At 44.2% G+C, this 17,401-nt stretch overlaps 1 long non-coding RNA gene across 1 annotated transcript; it reads right to left on the reverse strand.

The window, feature by feature from the left end:
* Positions 1 to 10,555: 10,555 nt before the first annotated feature.
* LOC122686896 lies at positions 10,556 to 13,309 on the reverse strand. Its single transcript, XR_006338940.1, has 3 exons — positions 12,777 to 13,309; positions 12,300 to 12,509; positions 10,556 to 10,674 (listed from the first exon to the last, which is right to left on the reverse strand). It is a non-coding gene; the product is annotated as an uncharacterized LOC122686896 (long non-coding RNA).
* Between the last annotated feature and the right edge of the window lie 4,092 nt (positions 13,310 to 17,401).

A 17,401-nucleotide genomic window follows, 5' to 3' on the forward strand; every position in this document is an offset into this window, starting at 1 on the left:
TTTCTCTCGAATATAGGACACACAGGAGGGGGTCTTTTATACAGAATCTCAAAAGGGCGCGAAGGGAAGGAGGGTCACCCAGTCCCTGCCAGTCTCTATTGCCAACTTTGTCAGAGTTTCTTTTAGGGTCCGATTCATTCTTTTAACCTGTCCTGAGCTCTGGGGATTATATTCACAATTTAACTTTCTTTTTGTCCCCAGAGCTTGGGCCAGCCCTTGTACAATCTGGCTCACAAAGGCAGGTCCGTTATTAGAGCCCATAGTCACTGGCAGCCCGTACCTAGGCACTATCTCTTTTAAGATCTTTTTAGCAACCACTGTTGCTGTCTCTCCCTTAGTGGGGAAGGCTTTTACCCACCCCGAGAAGGTATCTACCAGAACCAACAGATAGCGATACCCGTACTTGCCTGGCCTTAGCTCAGTGAAATCTATCTCCCAGAGTTATCCTGGCTCTTCCCCTCTGTACCTCGTCCCCGTGTGCTGCTTTCTCTCTGTCCTCATCAGCTGGCATGCTTTGCAAGCCTGGATTATCTCTCGTACAGTTGCATTTTGTCGAGGGAACCACAGGCAGGCCGTCTGGAGAAGTGTCAAGGTCTTTTTCTCCCCCAAGTGTGTAGTTGTGTGCAGGTGTTCACATAGGTGACGACCCAGGATGGCAGGCAATATCAGGTTGTTGTTTTGATCTCGGTACCATCCATCTTTGTCATCCTTCTGGAGGGTGGTATCCTCGTTGATCCAAACGAGGTCAGGGAGGGAATAGTTGGGGACTGGCGGCAGAGTCTCCATACCAGGAGGTGGAAGTCCCATGGCTAATATGGGGGCGGCGTAGTCCCGGCTGGCCGCTTCTAGTAGGGCCCGTCTGAGTGTTTGGAAAGCCTGTTTCTTTGGCTCAGTCCAAGTCCAGTTTGGGGTCTCTTTACTTCTCTCATACAAGGGCCGGGCCTTCTCAGCAAACCCCATGATCTATAGTCTACAATATCCAACAGTCCCCCAAAACTCTCTCACTTGGCGGGGGGGTCTTGGGCTCTGGTATCTGTAATATTGTTTTTCTTCATGGCCTGAGTTAGCCACCTTTGTCCCTGCCTGATCTTATACCCCAAATAGGTGACCTCTTGCAGGGATATTTGCAGCTTCTTTGCGCTAGCACGATATCCCAAGGTGCCTAGAGTCTGTAAGAGGTCACTGGTGGCACGGCTGCATGCCTCCTCTGTGGTTCCAGCCAACATAAGGTCATCCACATATTGCAGCAGGATGACCTCTGGGTGGCGAGTCCGATATTCATAGAGGTCCTCACTCAAAGCCTCGTTAAACAAGGTAGGGGAGTTTCTGAACTCTTGTGGGAGGCGGGTCTAAGTTAGTTGTACTACCGGTTGGCCTTCCCCCTCAGTCTACTCAAAGACAAATATCTCCTGGCTCTGGGCCGCCAGGGGTAGGCTGAAAAAAGCATCTTTCAAGTCCAGCACAGTGTACCAAGTGTACTCAGGCAGTAAGCTGCTCAGGAGGGTATACGGGTTGGGGACAGTAGGGTGTATGTCACTCACCCGCTTGTTGACTTCTCGTAGGTCCTGGACAGGTCTGTAATCCGTACTCCCCAGCTTCTTCACCGGTAGTAAGGGGGTGTTCCAAGGGGATTGGCACCGCTTGAGAATTCCGGCATCCATGAGCCGTCGAATGTGGGGAGTGATCCCCCGCCGAGCCTCCTGGCTTATAGGGTATTGCCTCACCCTCACAGGAGTCGCCTCGGCTTTTAGTTCGATGACGACCGGGTGTCTCTGTTCAGCCAGTCCCATTCCTGCTGTTTCTGTCCATGCCAACGGGTGTTTGTGGACCCATGGTTGTATATCTGGTGTTATAACCTCTGAGGGCTTAGGCACAAAAAGTCTGGATTTATCTCTTAAAGCTAGAGACAAGCCATGTATCGGCTGTCCAAGTCCATCCGTGACTGACATTCTCCCAGGGTCAAAATGGATCTGAGCATTAACTTTAGTCAACAAGTCCCGTCCAAGTAGAGGGGCTGGGCATTCTGGTATCACCAAAAACGAATGGGACACCTGATGGGTCCCCAGATTTACTTTCCGTTCTGTGGTCCAACAATATTTTTTTTTGTCCCCGTGTCTCCCTGCACCAAGCTGGTTTTTTTAAGACATTGGTCCCAGTTTTTTATTTAAAACAGAGTGTTGGGCGCCAGTGTCCACCATGAAGCCAACGGGTTTCCCTTCCACATGCATGGTTACCCAGGACTCGGGGAGGGGTGTCGAGTCTTGACTCCCCTAGTCACTGTCTTTCCCCGCATATAGAACTTGAGTTCCAGGGGAAATTTTCTCTCTCTGGGTTGTTCCTCTCTTCGGGTCCCTCTTAGGGCACTCATTTTTCTAGTGTCCCCGTTCTTTGCAGTAAGAGCACTGATCTTTCTTTAGGGCCTGCCTTTTTGGTCTCTCTGTTTCTCCCGTCTGGGGGCCTCGAGGCTCCCTCAATTCTGTTCCGGCCTTCATCCCCGCAAAAAGAATCTTGGCTAGCTCTCTCTGGTTCTTCCCGTTTTCCCTCGCCCTATGTTCCCTATCTTCTTTCCTGATATTCTCAGCTAGTTCCATTTCCTCCCGACGAAGTCGTTCCTCCCTTTCTTCTGGGGTCTCCCTATTATTAAATACCTTTTCAGCTGCTTTCAGTAAGTCTTGTATTGTCTGTTCTCCTAACCCCTCTATCTTTTGTAATTTTCTCCTAATATCTGGGGCTGCCTGATTCACAAACGCTAGTAGAACTGCAGCGCATGATTCCTCAGCCTGGGGGTCCATGGGTGTATATTGCCTAAAGGCTTCTATTAGCCTCTCTAGGAAGGCTGACGGGCTCTCAGTGGGCTCTTGCCTTATTAAATTTACCTTTGCCAAATTTGTTGGCTTTTTAGCTGCGGCCTGCAGGCCAGCCATTAGAGTCTGGCGGTACACTCAGGGACGCTCCCTACCTTCCACTCGCTCAAAATCCCAGTTAGGCCGCAACAGAGGAAACCCCTCGTCCACGAGATGAGGCTGGGCCGTTGGTCTCCCGTCGACCCCCGGGACCCGTTTCTGCGCCTCTGCCAGGATTCGCTCCTGTTCTTCCGTGGTGAAGAGCACCTGCAACAGCTGCTGGCAATCATCCCAGGTGGGGTTATGAGTGAACAAAATGGGAAAAGGGCCAGTACTGATAGGTTCGCTCTCTGTCTGGGTTAGCTGGTCCCACCCGGACGGGGAGTGCCTGTACAGTAGATGAAGGTAACTCTGGGTCCCCATGATCCTGCTCACCCCTATTTCCTCTATTCTTTCTCTGGGGTCGGGATTTCCTTGTCCCTTCTGATTCATCGGGGGGGGGGGGGCTCTTCCCCCTGGGGGCACCTGTAACGGAGGAGGGGCATATGGCGGGGGCCTAATTTCTGTCTCCAAGTCAATCAGGTTCCGGTCCGAGGATTCCTGCAAGACTGGTTTTGGGCCCTTATTCTTCTTGGCTTCCTCTGGGGCAGTGGGAGTTTCCATAACCAGGGCCTGTACATTAGGAGAATCAGGGAGTTTGTGAACAAAAGGTTTTAACCCTTCAGGTGGATCTTTTACTAGATCTTGCCAGACCACAACATATGGGACTTGGCTTGGGTGGCCCCAGGGATCAGGAGCCATAACCTTTTCTTTCACCGCCCGAATAATAGAAGGTTGAAAAGTTTCCTCTGGAGGCCATCCAACTTGGAAGGCGGGCCACTCTGTAGAGCAAAAGGTTATTAATTTACTCTTTGTAACCAGTAGCGACAGATCATACGCTCTAGCCCTGACATCCGAGAAATGATCAGTCATGAGAGAGAGTGAGATAGATTTTCTTTGCCCCATAGCGAGAGTCAGAAGAAAGTCACCGAGAATTACCACCAATAAATCCTATCGGGAGTGGTGGCGGCCAGGAGGTTGGGCTTGTGGTATGCTTCGTGGAACTATTTGAGTGCCTTAGTCATTGCACGGAAGTTTTCTTGCTGGGGGCGGGCACCCTAAGGGTTCCTAGCCCATTCCGTGACCCCCTTATCCTTTCACGGGAGTCTTCCAGTGTCAGGTGCCCTATTGGCTCTTAAGTGCCTGTCCCGTGCCCACACAGACGGGTTTTTATTTGGCCAGATTCTCGGTTTAGAATATGAGAAAAAAAGGAAAGAGTTTCACCCTCTTGGGCTCCCATTACTGGGGCTGACTTGTTGGGAGGCCTTCAAAATCCGCCAGGGAGTAGCCCTGGCTGGGACTCGTCAGTTGCCCCAACAACTGTCTGCCTGTTCACTGAAACTCCCAGAAACAGAAATGAGGCTCCAAGGCTTTATAGGAAGAAGTAGACAACGACACACCAGAGAACTAGACAGGAGACAATGCCGGCAGTTATACAGAAAAACACACAGACAGACACACATCGGCCAACAACACAGATCCTCTGGAACAAGGGTCACCTTACCGTATGGCATCCACTGTTCCCCAGATTCGGGCTTAGGAGAGGAGGTCTCCTTCCCGCAGAGCTGGCTGCCTCCCAGCGCGCTCGCTGGCCTCGGCCTCACGCCAGCTGGAACGGCCAGTCCGTTCCCTCATGGAAAGCTTTCCCTAATGCCAGACACCTTCCTGCTTCACAGCAGGGCCTCGGATTTACTCTGGTCTTTCTGTGCCAGACACCTTCCTGCTTCACAGCAGGGCCTCAGCTTTACTCTGGACTTTTCTAGACCTGCCTGAGCACCGGTGCTATTACCTGTCTTTTATCCCCTTTGTTCCAAAGAGCATTCGTCCCCGGTCAAGGGATCCCGGACGAGCCCCCAAATGTTCTGCCCGTAGTCCAAGTCCCTGGTTGGGAAAGAAGACTCCTCGAAACAATGCAACTCGCAATAGGGGAATTTATTACTGACTCGAGCCAGGGCCCTCCTCCCGCCCTCACCAGGTATGTGAGGACAAAAGGGCCCCGAGCCCCAGTTCTCTCGGGTATTTATTAGGTCAAAATAAGCAGCAGGTAGTTGGCGCAATCGGATTGGTTACACAGTGGGTAGTTGGCATAAGCGGATTGGTTACACAGTTGCAAGGTAATTTTTGTTGGCCCAACGTGGGGCTTTCAGCTTTCCCCTGATAGGTTCCCTTTTTTCTGGCTAGGCATATGTTGATTGGCTGGCTCCAGGAGGCCTGATAATTATGTTACCCTGGGAAACCAGGCCTACTCCTAATCTAGGCTGCCTGCCATGGCATTAGCCATGACAGCCTCACAGCTGCCATGTCATTCCTTTGATTAGTATTGAGCTCTTTCATTTCATGGAACTTATTTCTGAAATAAACTCAATTCCAGGCCATGAACCAAGGGGTAGATGATTGAGATCAGTAGAGAAATAAATCTAGGAAGAATGAAGAGATGGAGCCAAAGCAAAAACAACCCCCAGTGTGGATGTGCCTGGTGATGGAAGCAAAGTCCGATGCTGTAAGAGCAATATTGCATAGGAACCTGGAATGTTAGGTCCACGAATCAAGGCAAATTGGAAGTGGTCAAACAGGAGATGGCAAGAGTGAACATCGACATTTTAGGAATCAGTGAACTAAAATGGACTAGAATGGGTGAATTTAACTCAGATGACCATTATACCTACTACTGTGGGCAGGAATCCCTTAGAAGAAATGGAGTAGCCATCATTGTCAACAAAAGAGTCCGAAATGCAGTACTTGGATGCAATCTCAAAAACAACAGAATGATCTCTGTTCATTTCCAAGGCAAACCATTAAATATCATGATAATTCAAGTCTATGCCTCGACCAGTAATGCTGAAGAAGCTGAAGCTGAATGGTTCCAGAAGACCTACAAGACCTTCTAGAACTAATACCTCAAAAAGATGACTTTTTCATTAGAGGGGACTGGAAAGCAAAAGTAGGAAGTCAAGAAACACCTGGAATAACAGGCATATTTGGTCTTGGAGTACAGAATGAAGCAGTTCAGTTCAGTTCAATCGCTCAGTTGCATCTGACTCTTTGCGACTCCATGGACTGCAGCACACCAGGCCTCACCGTCCATCGCCAACTCCCAGAGTTTACTCAAATTCATGTCCATTGAGTCTGTGATGCTATGCAACCATCTCACTCTCTGTCGTCTCCTTCTCCTCGTGCCCTCAATCTTTCCAAGCATGAGGATCTTGGCAAATGAGTCAGCTCTTTGCATCATGTGGCCAAAGTATTGGAGTTTCAGCTTCAGAATCAGACCTTCCAATGAATATTCAGGACTGATTTCCTTTAGGATGGACTGGTTGGATGTCCTTGCAGTCCAAGGGGCTCTCAAGAGTCTTCTCCAACAATTCTTTGGCGCTCAGCTTTCTTTATAGTCCAACTCTCACATTCATACATGACTACTGGAAAAACCATAGCCTTGACCAGACAGACCTTTGTTGGCAAAGTAATGTCTCTGCTTTTTAATACGCTGTCTAGGTTAGTCATAACTTTTCTTCCAAGGAGCAAGTGTCTTTTACTTCATGGCTGTAGTCACCATCTGCAGTGATTTTGGAGCCCAAGAAAATAAAGGCTGTCATTGTTTCCACTGTTTCCCCATCTATTTGCCATGAAGTGATGGGACCAGATGACATGATCTTAGTTTTCTGAATGTTGAGTTTTAAGGCAACTTTTCCACTCTCCTCTTTTACTTTCATCAAGAGGCACTTTATCTTTTCTTCACTTTCTGCCATAAGGATGGTGTCATCTGCATATCTGAGGTTATTGATATTTCTCCTGGCAATCTTGATTCCAGCTTGTGCTTCATACAGCCCAGCGTTTCTCATGATGTTCTCTGCATATAAATTAAATAAGCAGGGTGACAATATACAGCCTTGAGATACTCCTTTTCCTATTTGGAACCAGTCTGTTGTTCCATGTCCAGTACTAACTGTTGCTTCCTGACCTGCATACAGATAGATTTCTCAAGAGGCAGGTCAGGGGGTCTGGAGAATGAAGCAGGGCAAAGACTAATAGAGTTTTGCCAAGAGAACACACTGTCACAGCAAACATCCTCTTCCAGCAACACAATGGAAGACTCTGCACATGGACATCACCAGATGGTCAATACTGAAATCAGACTGATTATATTCTTTGCAGCCAAAGATGGAGAAGCTCCATACAGTCAGCAAAAACAAGACTGGGAGGTGACTGTGGCTTAGATCATGAACTCCTTATTGCAAAATTCAGACTTAAATTGAAGAAAGTAGAAAAAAACAACAAGACCATTCAGGTATGACCTAAATCAAATCCCTTATGATTATACAGTGAAAGTGAGAAATAGTTTCAAGGAATTCGATCTGATAGACAGAGTGCCTGATGAACTATGGATGGAGGTTCATGACATTGTACAGGAGACAGGGATCAAGACCATCCCCAAGAAAAAGAAATGCAAAAAGCTAAATGGCTGTCTGAAGAGGCCTTACAAATAGCTGTGAAATAAGCAAAAAGCAAAGGAGAAAAGGAAAGATACACCTGTTTGAATGCAGGGTTCCAAAGAATAGCAAGGAGAGATAAGAAAGCCTTCCTCCATGATCAATGCAAAGAAACAGAGGAAAATTATAGAATGGGAAAGACTAGAGATCTCTTCAAGAAAATTAGAGATTCCAAGGGAAAATTTCATGCAAAGATGGGCACAATAAAGGACAGAAGTTGTATGGACCTAACAGAAGCAGAAGATATTAAGAAGAGGTGGCAAGAATACACAGAAGCACTGTACAAAAAAAAGATCTTCACAACCCAGATAATCACGATGGTGTGTCACTCACCTAGAGCCAGACATGCTGGAATGTGAAGTAAAGTGGGCCTTAGGAAGCATCACTATGAACAAAGCTAGTGGAGGTGATGGAATTCCAGTTGAGCTATTTCAAATCCTGAAAGATGATGCTGTGAAAGTGCTGCACTCAATATGCCAGCACATTTGGAAAACTCAGCAGTGGCCACAGGACTGGAAAAGGTCAGTTTTCATTCCAATCCCAAAGAAAGGCAATCCCAAAGAATGCTCAAACTACCGCACAATTGCACTCATCTCACACTCTAGTAAAGTAATGCTCAAAATTCTCCAAGCCAGGCTCTAGCAATACATGAACCGTGAACTTCCAGATGTTCAAGTTGGTTTTAGAAAAAGCAAGAGAGTTCCAGAAAAACATCTATTTCTTCTTTATTGATGATACCGAAGTCTTTGACTATGTGGATCACCACAAACTGTGGAAAATTCTTCAAGAGATGGGAAAACCAGGCCACCTGACCTGCCTCTTGAGAAATCTGTAGGCAGGTCAGGAAGCAACAGTTAGAACTGGACATTGAACAACAGTCTGGTTCCAAATAGGGAAAGGAGTACGTCAAGGCTGTATATTGTCACCCTGCTTATTTAACTTATATGCAGAGTACATCATGAGAAACACTGGGCTGGAGGAAGCACAAGCTGGAATCAAGATTGCCAGGAGAAATATCAATAACCTCACATATGCAGATGCCAGCACTCTATGGAAGATAGTGAAGAAGAAATAAAAAGCCTCTTGATGAAAGTGAAAGAAGAGAGTGAGAAAGTTGGCTTAAAACTCAACATTCAGAAAACAAAGATCATGGCATCTGGTCCCATCACTTTATGGCAAATAGATGGGGAAACAGTGGAAACAGTGACAGACTTTATTTTCTTGGGCTCCAAAATCACTGCAGATGGTGACTGCAGCCATGAAATTAAAAGACGCTTACTCCTTGGAAGGAAAGTTATGACCAACCTAGACAGCATATTAAAAAGCAGAGACATTACTTTACCAACAAAGGTCTGTCTGGTCAAGGCTATGGTTTTTCCAGTGGTCATGTATGGATGTGAGAGTTGGACTGTGAAGAAAGCTGAGCACTGAAGAATTGATGCTTTTGAACTGTGGTGTTGGAGAAGACTCTTGAGAGTCCCTTGGACTGCAAGGAGATCCAACCAGTCCATCCTGAAGGAGATCAGTCCTGGGTGTCCAATGGAAGGACTGATGCTGAAGCTGAAACTCCAAAACTTTGGCCACCTGATGCGAAGAGCTGACTCATTTGAAAATACCCTGATGCTGGCAAAGATTGGGGGCAGGAGGAGAAGGGGACGACAGAGGATGAGATGGTTGGATGGCATCACCAACTCGATGGACATGGGTTTGGGTGGATTCTGGGAGTTGATGATGAACAGGGATGCCTGGCATGCTGCGGTTCATGCGGTCACAAAGAGTCAGACACGACTGAGCAACTGAACTGAACTGAATATAGTTTATATGTAGTGCATGTGGACGGACCTAGAGATTATCATACTAAGTGAAGTCAGACAGAGAAAGACAAAACCATATGATATCACTTTTTTATGTATGTGGAATCTTAAAAAAAAAAAAAAGATACAAACGAATTTATCTACACAACAGAAATAGACTCTCGAACTAAGGAAACGAAATCATGGTTACCAAAAGGGAAAGTTTGGCAGGGGCAGTGGGGCCACAGTGGGATAAATTAGCACTTTGGGATTAACATGTATGCTCTACTACATCACATTCTCATTTGATTTTTATGACATCACCATATTTTTTCCTATGACTCTTCTTCACTCGACCGATTAATTGATTTAGCAATGTGGAAACCTAATTTCCAGTTTTAAGGTGTTCATAAAGCTTCTGTCATGTAATGAAGGGTTCTGATTTAAAATGCTGACTACCACCAATTGGTCAGTTCAACAGATCAATGGCAGATCTGACTGTAAAAATATGATAGAGTTAATTGCTTGGCACTGTGGTAAGCAGTAACCCAATTGCTTTACTGACCTCTGGCTTTTAAATTTGTTATACTAATATCCTGCTTTCTCAGACATGGAAAATTCTAGATCAATTTGGCTTTACTTTTTAGGATGTGTTGATACCACATTTGTGTATGTCGTTTAAAATGAAGGGCAATAATGCTTCGGAGATTCTTTTTAAACAAGTTTAACTAGATGATGAGTTGAGTTTCCAGTAGTCAAAAGTCCAGGATGAAATTTGTTTAATTGATGGCCATTTGTTTTAGTTGTGAAAAAAATTCTAGAGATGTAAACTGTTATGAACTGGAGCCAAGAAGAAATGAGAGCCACACATAAACTGATTTCATTTAATAAAGTTAATTTTACAGTTTTTATGTTCCCTTTCAACTAGAAAGTTACACATTCACTTGTATAGATGTTTAGGTGTTTTCTGAGGTCAAAAAAATCACATTTTTCTATAACTTTAGGTAAATACAACAGTGACAAAGAACCTAAAATCACAAAGACAAGGATTCCCTGCTTCCCGCCTAATTCTCTTTTGTTGTTGTTCAGTGGCTAAGTCACGTCTGACTGTTTGCAACTTCCATGAACTGCTGCCAGGCTTCCCTGTCCTCAGCTGTCTCCCAGAGTTTTCTCAAACCCATGTCCAGTGAGTTGGAGATGTCATCCAACCATCCTCTGTCACCCGCTTCTCATTCTGCCTTCAATCTTTTCCAGCACTGGGGTCTTTTCCAATGAGTTGGCTCTTTGCAATAGGTGGCCAAAATATTGGCACTTCAGCTTTAGCCTCAGATCTTCCAGTGAATATTCAGAGTTGATTTCCTTTAAGATTGCCTGGTTTGATCTCCTTGCAGTCCAAGGGACTACTCAAGAGTCTTCTCCAGAACCACAATTTCAAAACAATTCTGTTTAATCCTGTTAAAAGTATCACACTGGTCTGTAGAAATGCCACCAATGGTAACCTTTACTATCAAATGAAAGACTGACAAATTTGACTTCGTAACAACTTACAGCTTGTGTATAGAACGTAAGATCAGAAACAAAGTTGAGACAAAGCTACCAGAAATGACAATATGGCCAATCAGGAAAGCCATACGACATTAACTCTGTAAAATGCTGGATACTTTCAGACATTTTTAAAAAAATTCATGGCTAAGCACCAAGTAAGTACTAAAAATTCTCAAGTATTAAAATTGTCAAAACCAAGTATACAGAAATATGAGCCAGCAGCTTGTTTTGGAAAAAACACACCCCAAATACATTCCCTCAAATGCATCTGTAACCACAAGATGTCCCTCCTGTGTCTGTGGGGACTGAATTCACATCACCTGTGTGCTTTTAATATTTTTTTGTAGGTGGTTTTTATTCCTGGGTGGGGAAGATCCCATGAAGAAGGAAACGGCAGCCCACTCCAGTATTCTTGCCTGGAGAATCCCATGGACAGAGGAGCCTGGTGGGCTACGGTCCATGGGGTCACAAAGAGTCGGACACGACTGAGCATTTGAGCACCAAATTGTGCTAACACTGTAGAGGTGAATTTGGCAAAAGCAACCAAACATTTTTTAAAAGTATGTGTCTCTTGAGCCAGGAATTCCATCCACTTCCAGATTCAACTATATGCCTATCAATAAAGATGTGGAACTACAAATTAAAGGACAATCATTTTACACAATAATAAGTATTGTGTAGCTAATTAATTAGAAGGAGTCTGGTGGGTGGTCATGAAATATGGCTGAGGAGCCATATTAACTAAACAGAGTGAGCTTATTAATAAGTACACATGTATTCCCATGCAAATAAATAAGTTTAGAAGACGAATGCTATTTTAAGAGTGATTACCTCTCAGAAAGATTAGATATCATTTGTTATGTGGCTGCAGTTACCATTTTAAGAGTTAAAATAAACTAAAATCAAGATCAGTGATGAAATCACCTGTGCTCCGTGTGTGTGTGTGTGTGTGTGTGTGTGTGTGTGCGCGCGCGCGCGCGCACAGTTGACCCTTGAGCAACACAGGTTTGAACTGCAATGGTCCACTTCGACACACATATATTTCTCCACTGTCAGTACTTCAGTCCCACTCAGTCTGGGGTTGGTTGGATCCCCGATGGATCAGTGGGCTTGGAGGAGACTTGAATGGGGGGATCTGACCATAAGCTATATTTAGATTTTCCTCAATCAGGAGGCTTTGCACCCCGACCCCCACCTTGTTCAAGGATCAACTGTTTAAGTGAAAAAATTACATTCCAAGCAGAAAATAGAAAATCTGAACTTGATTTCTTTTTAGGCTCTGAAGCAGCATCAAGGCCATGGAGAAGACTTTCTGCTCACCAACCTCCCGAATCTATCCCACACACACGCTCCTGGTCCCCATGGGCCAGGCGGATAATCCAGGGGCCCTAGGGACCGCCATCCCCACTGCCCTAGGAACACAGACACATTAGTCCTAGTACCTGAAGGGGCTCCCATGTGCCAACCCAGGAGGCACAGAGACAGCAGAGCCCCTCACCAGGAGCCCACCTCTCAGGACCCATGGCTCTCACCTCCTTCCAGGTGTTCTGGGCCCCCCACACCATCTCCTGTCCTTCAAGGCTCCCTCCAGCCCAGGACTCTCCAGGAAAGTCAGGGTCATCTCCCCAGCGGGTTGAGCATTTTACAGTAGATGAGGAAACAGACCGCCTTTGCTTCCATCCTGGCCAAAAGCTTGGGAGGAGGAGGAATTCATGAAAGAATCACAGATCCTGGCTCCTTGTCTGCAACAAGAAGAAAGAAAATTACAGGGAATACTGAGACAATGTGCTCTGTCAATAAATTCTCTCGGTCACATAATGAAAACTGATTTAAGCAAGTCAAATTTGAACCGCTATGAAAATGCTAAGGGCAAGAAAGCCTCAGAGAAAACAAAGTCTGGCTGTCTAATTCAGACTCAAATTGCAAATAAAACCATAACATCCAGTTGAAAGAGAAAGGCAAACAAGCCTTTTGAAGACGAGGAAACCAACTAACAGATGATGTCAAACCTGCAGTTGAGCATGGAGGCATCTCTGCACACAGCTGCCTGGCACGGAGCCCCGTCCTGAGGGTCTGCAGGCCCACCGGAGCCTCAACACCAGGAAAGGAGCTGGGGGTGGGGAGGATGCCCTCTGCTCAGTCAGCCGGGCGGGAAGTTGTTCTCACACCACTCAAGGTGCCCAGCTCTCCACGGGAGCCGCTTGCCCAAACAGATCAAGTTCACCCAACTGCGGGGTAAATCGACAGTTACCGCAGAGTCCTGGATTAAGAGAGAGCACGTGCGCCTCGTGATCGCCTTCTCCATCAAGTTCGTTTTCAAGAAGAGCAGTCGTGTTTATTCCTGCGTTTCCCCCACATTGGCAAACGTCAGCCGGAATCTGTAAACTGCCTTCCTTTAGCATCTCGGCACCCAGAAGTGGAATTGCTGGATCCCACAGTAGTTTCAGCTTGTGGACGAATCTCCATACTGTTCTCCGTAGTGTGTGTACCAATTTGTACTCCCACCAACAGTGCACAAGGATCTCCTTCTCCACATCCCTGCCAAAACAGACTCTTGTCCTTTTGATAATAGGCATTTTAACAGGTATGAGGTGACATATCATTGTGGGTTTGATGTGCATTTTCCTGATGAAGAGTGACGTTGAGCATCTGTCTTTTTAGGTCCCCACTGACTATCTGTATGTCTTCTTTGGAAAAATATCTATTCAGATCTTCTGCCCATTTTTAAATTGGATTGTTCTTTGTTATTAAGGTGCATGAGTTCTTTATAAATGTTGGATATAAACTCCTTACAAGCGATTCATGATAAATCCTGATGCCTGATGTGCAAATACTTTCACCATCTGGTAGGTTACCTTCTCATTTTGTTGTTGGTTTCATTTGCTGTATGCAATTAAGGCTTTAATTTCTAGTTTTCCATTAGGAAATTTGTCCTTGAATGAATTTGCTTGGTTTCTAATCAAGATGGCATGTTGCTCCTGCAGCTGTCCTGCCAGTCCTGGCTGGGTCCAGAGCAGGGGAGCAGGGGTCTGGAGAGACACAGACCCTCAGCCTCTGAAACTCCTGCAAATGCAGCTGATTCACTTTCATGATTCTCAGGAGAACTGATCTCTGGGTCTTTTTGCCAGCGAGTCACACTTGCTTCTGACTCGCCTAGTGGTTCAGCAGTGAAGAATCTGCCTGCCGATTCAGGAGACACAAGAGACGCAAGTTCGATGGCTGGATGGGGAAGTTCCCCTGGAGCAGGAAATGGCAACCCACTCCAGTATTGCCTGGAGATTCCCATGGACAGAGGGGCCTGATGGGCTACAGTCCAAAGGGTCACAAAAGAGTTGGACATGACTGAGCAACTACACAACAACAACGCCCATTTCACCGCTCTTGGGGACCTACCAGGAAGCACTGCTGTCCGCTTCTTGCTGTACTTCTGCTGTTTTTCTGAGGATAAATGTGTTTGTCTCATTATGAGAAACTGACTCATGTTTGTAAACACCTAGCAGGAAACGAGCACTGTTTCTCTTGAATATCTTTTCTTGTTTCTTTTTTTTCAGATTATTTTCCACTAGAAGTTATTACAAGATATTGAATATAGGATCCTGAATATATATTTTATATACAAGAAGTGTGTATCTGCTAACCCCAAGCTTCTCATTGACTCCTCTCCCCCTGTAAAACCCATATTTGTTTTCTGTGTTTTTGAGTCTGTTTCTGTTTTGTAAATAAATTCATTTGTATCCTAGTTTAGATTCCACATATAAGTGATATCAGGCTTCCCTGGTAGCTGAGCTGGTAAAGAATCTGCCTGCAATGAAAGAGACCCCGGTTTGATTCCTGGGTCAGGAAGATCCACTGGAGAAGGGCTAGGCTACCCACTCCAGTATTCTTGGGCTGGTGGCTCAGATGATAAAGAATCTGTCTGCAATGCAGGAGACCTGGGTTCGACCCCTGGGTTGGGAAGATCCCCTGGAGAAGGGCATGGCAACCCACTCCAGTATTCTTGCTTAGAGTATTCCCAAGGACAGAGGAGCCTGGCAGGCTACAGTCCACAGGTTCGCAAAGAGTCAGACAAGACTGAATGACTAAGCACATGTGATATCATATGATAATTGTCTTTTTCTGTCTGACTTACTTCACTCACCATGGTAACATCTAGGTCCATTCATGCTGCTGCAAATGGCATTATTTCTTTCTTTTATTATGGGTAATACTCCATTGTGTATATATATATATATCACATCTTCTTTATCCATCCCTCTTTCAGTGGACATTTAGGTTGCTCCCATCTCTTGGCCATGGTCAACAGTGCTGCTATGAATGTTTGGGGGTGCATGTACCTGTTCTAATCAGAGTTTTCTCTGGATATATGCCCGGGAATGGGGTTGCTGGATCATATGGTAACTCTATTCTTAGTTTTTTTAAGGCACCTCTGTACTATTTTTCATAGTGGTAAGAATTTACATTCTTACCAACAGTGTAGGAGGATTAACATTTTTTCTTTTAATTCACAGAAATCTGTAAGCAGAACAAAAGAGTAAAATCACATAAAAATGGAAAGAGTATTCAAATACTGACTAAGAATCCATTTGGTATTAACATCCAAATAAGTCTGTCAAGTCTTGATTAAAGAGGTAAGCTGTTATTGTAGGATTTTTACTAATTTAAGGAGTTATGCTTGTGCCTTTTTTAAAAAAAAGAATTTAGCTAAAATTAGTTTCCTCTTCATGCAGAATTTGAATGCATTATAAATGTAAAAGAATAATTATCTTTGATACAATAAATCAAATTTACATTTCTTTTCACTTGTTATCATTTCCTTTTTTAAAGATGAGGCAATAGATGCTAAATTCTGGATCCAGGTTTACAAAAAACTAATTGATATAGCCAGTACAGATTATGATAAAATCCCCCCTTTTTTTTTCTCTGCCGCTTAAAGAGTGCTGAACTAAAACGTACTTTACATAAGACAGCAAGAACAGGCAATCTAGCAACAGCTTTATTATTCTTTGTATAAAAGGGAGCTGATTATATTGCAGTAGCTGGACTTTGATGTGTGAATGTTTTCTATACACTTTAAACTCTTTGTTCCAACTCAAGTGAAACAGGAAACTAGAAATGTCTTATCTAGTAATAGAACATGCTAATGTTAAAGTGTTTCATTTTTATCTTTTAAAAAATTATTTTGTAACTAATATTTCAAATACCTGGTTGGTTTAAACGGTTTAAGATAGAAATTTAACAATTTTTTTACAGTGTGTTCTGAAAGATTTGTAATCAAGGTATTTATTAATGACAGGCGTATCGACTCTTTTATCTTGACTTTCCAGTCTCTGTTTAGAGTCAAGGTGAACACACCCCTTTCAGGTCTTGCCCACCGGTATCTACAAACACAGGCCTCTGAACTTGTGAGGAACCGACCAGCTGTTGCCTTTTATTTACCACACCTTTCAATAAACTGATTCAGTGGTAATCATCAGGGAAATGAATGTCAGCATCACAAACTGTAAGAATGGTGAGCATCAAAAAGCTTACAAATAACAAAACATTAATGAGGTTGCCGAGAAAAGGGAACTCCTGAAGATCGTTGTGGGAAGATAAATTGGTACAGCCACTGAGGAAAACAGTATGGAGGTTTCTCAAAAAACTAAAACTAGAACTACCCTATGATTCAGCAATTCCACTCCTGAGTATATATCTGAAAACACACACACACACACACCAAAAACACTAATTATAAAAGATACACTGCACCCCAATGTTTATAGCAGACGTGTTTACAATTACCAAGACATGGAAACAATCTCAGTGTACATCAACAGATGAATGGATAAAAAATATGTGAATCACACACCCAATGGAATACTACTCAGCCACAAAAAGAATGCAGTTTTGCCATTTGCAGCAACAGGGATTGACTTGGAGGACATTACGCTAAGTGAAATGTCAGAGAAAGAGAAACACTCTATAATATCGCTTGTATGTGGAATCTGAAAATTACAGCGAACAAGTGAATATAACATGAAAGAAGCAGACTCAGAGATATAAAGAACAAGCTAGTGGTTACCAGTGGGGCAGGGTTGGAGGGGAGTGGAGAAGCAAACCAATGAGTAAAAGATAGACCAGGGATGTATCTTACTACACTAGGAGCATAGTCAATATTTTGTAGCATTTGTAAATGGAAAGTAAACTTTAACCTTTAAAAAATGTGTAAAAATAAAAAGAAAGCAAAATAAAGACATTTCAGGCAAAAATTTTGAAAAATAAATAAGCTGATTAGAAAGACAGTTTACAAGTATAGATAATCAGCTACCAAATACTTTAAAGAATGTGTCTAAGTGATCATTCAACAGGAATTAATCGGTTTGAGAAATGCTTAAAATGAGTCCTGTAATTCATTAGGACTTGAGAGTCTTTTCACAGCATAAAGATCCTCAGCTTTTCCAGGATACATGTACTGTAAGAAGGCTTGATTTATACCAGAATCTCCTGCTCTTTTTTTTTTTTTTTTTGTTCATTGATATGAATCAGCCATAGATTTACACTTATTCCCCATCCCGATCCCCCCTCCCACCTCCCTCTTCACCCGACTCCTCTGGGTCTTCCCAGTGCACCAGGCCCGAGCACTTGTCTCATGCAT

This window comes from Cervus elaphus, chromosome 30, assembly GCF_910594005.1.
Source record: "Cervus elaphus chromosome 30, mCerEla1.1, whole genome shotgun sequence".
Classification (NCBI taxonomy): Eukaryota; Metazoa; Chordata; class Mammalia; order Artiodactyla; family Cervidae; genus Cervus; species Cervus elaphus.